The 7,567-nt window shown below is 43.3% G+C and overlaps 1 non-coding gene across 1 annotated transcript; it reads right to left on the minus strand.

Annotated features, from left to right (window-relative positions):
• Window positions 1-716: 716 nt before the first annotated feature.
• Window positions 717-791, minus strand: trnaa-ugc (transfer RNA alanine (anticodon UGC)). Its single transcript has one exon. It is a non-coding gene; the product is annotated as a tRNA-Ala (tRNA).
• Between the last annotated feature and the right edge of the window lie 6,776 nt (window positions 792-7,567).

A 7,567-nucleotide genomic window follows, 5' to 3' on the forward strand; every position in this document is an offset into this window, starting at 1 on the left:
AAACACAGTTGATTGGCTCAAACGCATTATGAAGGTAAGATAATGCCAAGAGTGTGCAAAGCTGTAGCTACTTTGAAGAATCTCAAATATAAAATATATTTTGAATTGTTTTACACTTATTTGGTTACAACATGATTGCATATGTGTTATTTCATTGTTTTGATGTCTTTACTATTATTCTACATTGTAGAAAATAGTAAAAATGAATGAGTTGGTGTGTCTGAACTTCTGACTGGTACTGTAACATTAAAGTAAACATTAAAATGTATCCCCAAAAGGAAAATGTTCAGTTGAAACTCAGTTAAACCTCACAGGGTTTCAGTGTTAAGACAAATGTTGACCTGTGACTGTGTGGGGCCTTTACACAGCCCCACACACTCAAAGAAAATTCATGAGTTGTTGAAAAGAGCACATAAAAAGGAAATATCATGGTTACAGATCATGAACGAGAATACAGTATACAAGTAATACAGCCATTCCAAAAGGTTAGAAACACACTATAAATGTCTAGGTAGATACGTTGTGAATTAAATTCATGAGGTTCTGACTGAGCATAATGTGACCTTTCATTTTAGAAAAATGAAATTTTTGAAAAAGCTGTTGTGTAGCAACTCACTTTCGTATACATTTACATTTTAGTCATTTAGCAGACGCTCTTATCCAGAGCTACTTACAGTAGTGAGTGCAAACATTTCATACATTTTTCTTCTTCATACTGGTCCCCGTGGGAATCGAACCCACAACCCTGGCGTTGCAAACACCATGCTCTACCAACTGAGCCACACGGGACCACACGGTATACATTGTCTGTCTGGCCTGATGACTCCTTGCTGTCCCCAGTCCACCTGGTCGTAATGCTGCTCCAGTTTCAACTGTTCTGCCTGCGGCTATGGAACACTGACCAGTTCAGCAGATGTGCTACCTTGTCCCAGACCTGCTGTTTTCAACTCTCTCTCTCTCTACCGCACCTGCTGTCTCTAACTCTGCATGCTTGGCTATGAAAGCCAAATGACATTTACTCCTGAGGTGCTGACCTGTTGCACCCTCGACAACTACTGTGATTATTATTATTTGACCCTGCTGGTCATCTATGAACGTTTGAACATCTTGGCCATGTACTGTTATAATCTCCACCCAGAACAGCCAGAAGAGGACTGGACACCCCTCAGAGCCTGGTTCCTCTCTAGGTTTCTTCCTAGGTTCCTGTCTTTCTAGGGAGATTTTCCTAGCCACCATGCTTCTACATCTGCATTCATTGCTGTTTGGGGTTTTAGGCTCAGTTTCTGTATAGCACTTTGTGACATTGGCTGATGTAAAAAGGGCTTCATGAATACATTTAATTGATTGAATGTTTGCTTTTATATTAGATAGATGTTCTTACATTGTCAAACATTTTAAACTAAAGACAGAAAAACATAATCAAGAATTGCTATCACAACATACAGGAGAACATCAAGCGGAAAAAATAACTGCAACTTTGATCTAACAGAAATACAGAACAACAAAATGTAATTTTCCAGGACTGCCCACTCTATCACCATAAGCAACCGTAAGCAACTCGAAGACAGGAAACTCTCAAGTGAAGAAGCTAGAGAGAGTGATGCCAGAGTACAGGCAATTTTATTATAAATCTAAAACCATGTATAATTTTAGAGGGATATAAAACAACCGAATAGGAGAAAATAAAGCTTAGTTAGGGCATGCCATGGCATATAAAGGACCCGGTTGTCACGCTCGTCGTAAGAATGAGGAGACCAAGGCGCAGCGTGAGTTCCACATGTTTAATAAAGGAAACTCACCAAAACAATACAGCCCAAACAAACCGTGAAGTCATGGAGTGCATAACCTGCACCTACACATAAACAAGATCCCACAACTCAAGGAGGGAAAAAGGGCTGCCTAAGTATGGTTCCCAATCAGAGACAATGATGGACAGCTGCCTCTGATTGGAAACCACACTTAGCCAAAACAAAGAAATAGAAAAACTAGATTGCCCACCCCACATCACACCCTGACCTAACCAAACTAGAGGAAAATAAACGTCTCTAAGGTCAAGGCGTGACACCCGTTTTGACAATGGCAAAAAATAATCAGAGCTGGTGTGAAATGAAACAACAATACCTAAGATGACTTGTAGTGGAAGAATTAAAAAGTTACCTTAACAAATACTCTCTTGGCACAAACACCTCTTCTTTCTGTATGTGTCCTTAAGTTAGCTCAGATCAACTTCAACTCCACCCTCAGAAATGCTACTCAGAGCAAATTATGCTTTTACATTCATTCAGGAGAGGCACATGCTGTCCTTAACTAATTATTAATACAGCACAATGTATGCACGCCCACACCGCTTCTCCACATCTTGATAAGAGCGTTTTTGGCTCTAGTCGAGTGGGAAAAAGCACTGTTTCTTTATCACCCTACTATACGTTTTATGTGTGACGCATGCACCCTTCCTGGCAATTACTGCATTAGTAAAATCTCCAGTAAAATTACATAAAGAGTATATACATAATTGGTACTCACTGGGCACAGATGTCAATTCAACATCTATTCCACATCATTTAATTGAAATGACGTTGAAACAATGTTGATTCAACCAGAGTGCACCCAGTGGGTAATATCTAAAGTAGCATATGTTTGTCAGACATCCCAAGATTGTCTGCTTGCTCATTATAAAACCAAAAACAGTGGGAAGTGAGGAGGGTAGAGAACAAGTTAGAGATACAACCAACTGAGGTACTCTTCACAAAATCTTTCCAATTGGGGTAACCATAGTTACAGTATTTTAGATGGAGAAAGATAAATAGTGAAAGAGAGGTGTGTGGGAGAGAGTGAATGAGATGTATTCCTACATTATCAGGACCAGAACTGCTGATTGCCCATTTAAGGGTTAGGTTTAGGGTTTGGGGCTAGGGTTAAGGTTAAGGTTAGGGTTAGGAGTTCGAGTTAGGTTTAGGTTTAGGGTTTGGGACTAGGGTTAAGGTTAGAAGTTAGGGTTAGGTTTAGGAGTTTTGGGGTTAGGGTTAAGGTTAGGGTTAGGATTAGGGGTTAGGGAAAATTGGATATTGAATGGGAATACATTTTTAATCCCCAAACAGTCCTGAAATTTCAAGTAAAAAAATGTGTGTGTGTCTGTGTGTGTGTGTGTTTGTGTTTGTGTGTGTTTGTGCTTGCATGCATGTGCACGTCTGTGTGTGTGTGTGTGCGCACGTCTCCGTGTGCGTGTTTGTGTGTTTCCATGGAGTGCAGTAACAATGATTCCAAATCCCTGTCTCAGACACAAGCCTATGTTATCTCAACTGAGACCTTTACATTGTCACACACACTATATGAAATCAAAGGCTGGAACACGAAATGCTACCTTATAAATAATAACCATGAATACGGTTTGTTCTTTTACCAAAGCAGTGGATTACAATACACATAGTGTCCCGGGAAAAAGAGAGCAGCACTGTTTTGGAAGACTGTGTGATCACGCTCTCAAGATGTGAGTAAGACCTTTAATTATTTGTTGCTTTTATTTCTTATTCTTACTCATATTTTTTTTAAACTGCATTGTTGGTTCGGGGCTCGTAAGCATTTCACTGTAAGGTCTACTGTCATGAATCCCACTTCCTGAGTCTGTTTTCTGCCTGAGTTGCCTGTTTTCTTGTCTTGGAGTCTGTTTCCTGAGGTTCCTGAACGCACCCTGTCTGGTTGCCGGGCGACGAAGCTAGGCGGGAGATCTCTCGTTACCCGCACCTGCATCTCATCAGCTATCTGCACACCTGGTCCTGATCATCACCTCTCCACTTTATAAGCTCTGACCTGACATCCATTCCCTGCCGGATCGTTAGCTATAAACAGTATGTTGTGTCAGCGTATCAGCCTCAAGTTTACTAGAGTTAGTTTTGTTGTTCTGTACTTTTTGCTTGCCGTGTACTCACCTCCGTTTACTCTGTCTACAGTCATTCTCCCGGAACATTCACCCCACCCCTGCCTGGTCATCGGTGGCTTCTGTGACATCATTGGATCTGCCTATTTCACTCTCACCAACTCACCTCCGCTGCCCGCTCCGTCTCCTGGATTATTCTGCTTTCACATTTGAGTCTGTAAATAAATACTCACCTTCGTTCAACTCACCTTGTCCTGGTCTGCTTCTGGGTTCTGCTTTAGAGAATCGTGACATCTACACCTGTTGTATTCAGCGCATGTGACTAATTCAATTTGATTTGATTTACTCTGTTGCCTTATAATTGTATTGTTGTCAAGTTTTGTTTCCAGTTTCTATAAGTGTTTGTTTATTAAAATATTAGACAGTGTGTCACGAGTGCTAGGAGTGGTGGTAGGAGTCAGGCGCAGAGAGCAGAGGTAGGGAACAAAATGAGATTTATTTTCTCCAGTAACACGGTCCACGCCAACACAACAGGCGTGTGAAACAAAATGACCAACCCAATAACCAACGGGCTCACAGTCCGGAAAGAAAATAAATCCAATAGGATCGCTAGCACATCCAAATAGCACACTGACGATAAAATAATCCCGCACAAACCTGGGCGGGCTAAACAGGCTTAAATAACCAAAAATCAAGACACACAAAAGGAACAGGTGCAACCAATAAGACATACCAACAGAAAAGGAAAAAGGGATCAGCGGTGGCTAGTAGGTCGGCGACAACGACCGCCGAGCACCGCCCGAGCAGGCAGGGGAGCCGCCTTCGGTGGGATTCGTGACAGTACCCCCCTCCTGACACGCGGCTCCCACAGCGCGCCGCCACCGACCTCGAGGGCGACCCGGAGGACGAGGCACAGGGCGATCCCCATGAAGGCGGTGGAAATCCCTCAGTTGTGAGGGGTCCAAAATGTCCTTCCTAGGTACCCAGCACCTCTCCTCCGCGCCGTACCCCTCCCAGTCGATGAGGTACTGTAGGCCCCCCACCCGACGTCTGGAGTCCAGAATGGCGCGTATCGTATACGCCGGGGACCCCCCAATGTCCAGAGGGGGCGGAGGGACCTCCGGCACCTCACCTTCCTGCAGGGGACCAGCCACCACCGGCCTGAGGAGAAACACATGAAACGAGGGGTGCTGGAGGAGCTCCTCTGGGAATCGGGATGGCAGGCAGAGCACTCCTCGTCCACCCCAGGTGAGTAAGCACCAACCTCACCCAGAGCTCCCTGTCGGTCACATGTTTGTACTTATAACTTTCCCTGAGTTTTCTCCCTCTTTCCAGCATAAGGCGCTAGTCGATTCAGGCGCAGCTGGAAACTTTATGGATCGCGGGCTAGCAATAAGGCTAGGGATTCCCCTGGTGTCGTTGGACCAACCCAATACCCAACGGGCTCACAGTCCGGAAAGAAAATAAATCCAATAGGATCGCCAGCACATCCAAATAGCACACTGACGATAAAATAATCCCGCACAAACCTGGGCGGGCTAAACAGACTTAAATAACCAAAAATCAAGACACACAAAAGGAACAGGTGCAACCAATAAGACATACCAACAGAAAAGGAAAAAGGGATCAGCGGTGGCTAGTAGGTCGGCGACGACGACGGCCGAGCACCGCCCGAGCAGTCAGGGGAGCCGCCTTCGGTGGGATTCGTGACACAGTGTCCATGCATAGTATTAGGACAATAACCACCTGGGATTCCAAGAACATGTTCTCTGAAGTGTTTTCTCAAGAAAAGGAAATAGAATACTTATCACAGTTGATAATACATACTGTATAGCTGTGAATGGTCCATATTGTGCATATTACATTACTGATTCATTTTGTTTGATAGATATGCGACATTATGTTTGTTAGACAAGCTCCTGAACATGAGTAAACCATGAAAATCAGACTCTGGAAATGCTTGACACTTAAACAAGACCAATAAAGTATTTAATCACTTAGCTATTGCATCATCTACTGACAGATCTAGCTGTATTTGACCTCCCCAAGTCTGAGAGGAAATGAGATGTGTCAAGACTGAGAAAAAAAGTGTCACAGTTTGCCGAGTGCTGCAATACATACTATACGTTAATGTTCCCTCTTCATCTCAGCATATGAAACAGACTGTCAAGTAAGGCAAGATTATGAATTTCCATTAACCGAGACGGAGAAAGATGAACCCACAGACACCTTTTTAAAATCCTGTGTGTGTACAGGAGCTAATTAAAATGAATGCCGTTCATTTAAAACCAATTAAAAAGAAGACACGGCCACAATTATAGCAGTTCGTATTGAGCATACGATGTCCCTGGGTTACGAATTCAATCTGGCCTACATCAGGGAAGGCTTGACTTGCATTAACTCCTCTTGCCGGGAGAATACCTGTGCATTCCAAATCTGTATTAAACTAGTTAAATTAGGGAAAGTGTTGCTTTCCATGACATGTTGCTGTTGGGAATCTCTGAAGCTGGCGAAACAGACTCAGTGCATTTACTTTCATCCGCTGATGGGTTCAGATTTATTAGCCATTTACAAGTGGCTTGCGAAAGTATTCACCCCCATTGGCATTTTTACTATTTTGTTGCCTTACAACCTGGAATTAAAATAGATTTTTGGGGGGGTTTGTATCATTTGATTTTCATGCCTACCACTTTGAAGATGCAAAATATTTTTTTTATTGTGAAACAAACAATAAATAAGACAAAAACCAGAAAACTTGAGCATGCATAACTATTCACCCCCCAAAGTCAAAACTTTGTAGAGCCACCTTTTGCAGCAATTACAGCTGCACGTCTCTTGGGTTATTTCTATATACGCTTGGCACATCTAGCCACTGGGATTTTTTGCCCATTCTTCAAGGCAGAACTGCTCCAGCTCCTTCGAGTTGGATAGGTTCCACTGGTGTACAGCAATCTTTAAATCATACCACAGATTCTCAATTGGATTGAGGTCTGGGCTTTGACTAGGCATTTAAATGTTTCCCCTTAGACCACTCGAGTGTTTATTTAGCAGTATGCTTAGGGTCATTGTCCTGCTGGAAGGCGAACCTCCGTTCCAGTCTCAAATCTCTGGAAGACTGAAACAGGTTTCCCCCCGTATTTAGCGCCGTCCATCATTCCTTCAATTCTGACCAGTTTCCCAGTCCTCGCCGATGAAAAACATCCTCACAGCATGATGCTGCCACCACCATGCTTCACTGTGGGGATGATATTCTCGGGGTGATGGGAGGTGTTGGGTTTGCGCCAGACATAGCATTTTCCTTGATGGCCAAAAAGCTCTCATCACCCCAAGTACCTTCTTCCATATGTTTGGAGAGTCTTCCAAACGTGTTTGCTTATTTTTGTCTTTAAGCAATGGCATTTTTCTGGCCACTCTTCCGTAAACACCAGCTGTGTGGAGTGTACGGCTTAAAGTGGTCTATACACAGATACTCCAATCTCCGCTGTGGAGCTTTGCAGCTCCTTCAGGGTTATCTTTGGTCTCTTTGTTGCCTCTCTGATTAATGTCCTCCTTGCCTGGTCTGTGAGTTTTGATGGGCATCCCTCTCTTGGCAGGTTTGTTGTGGTGCCATATTCTTTCCATTTTGGTGCTCTGTGGGATGTTCAAAGTTTTGGATATTTTTTATAACCCAACCCTGATCTGTACTTCTCCACA

Source organism: Salmo salar, chromosome ssa04 (genome assembly GCF_905237065.1).
Source record: "Salmo salar chromosome ssa04, Ssal_v3.1, whole genome shotgun sequence".
Lineage (NCBI taxonomy): Eukaryota > Metazoa > Chordata > Actinopteri > Salmoniformes > Salmonidae > Salmo > Salmo salar.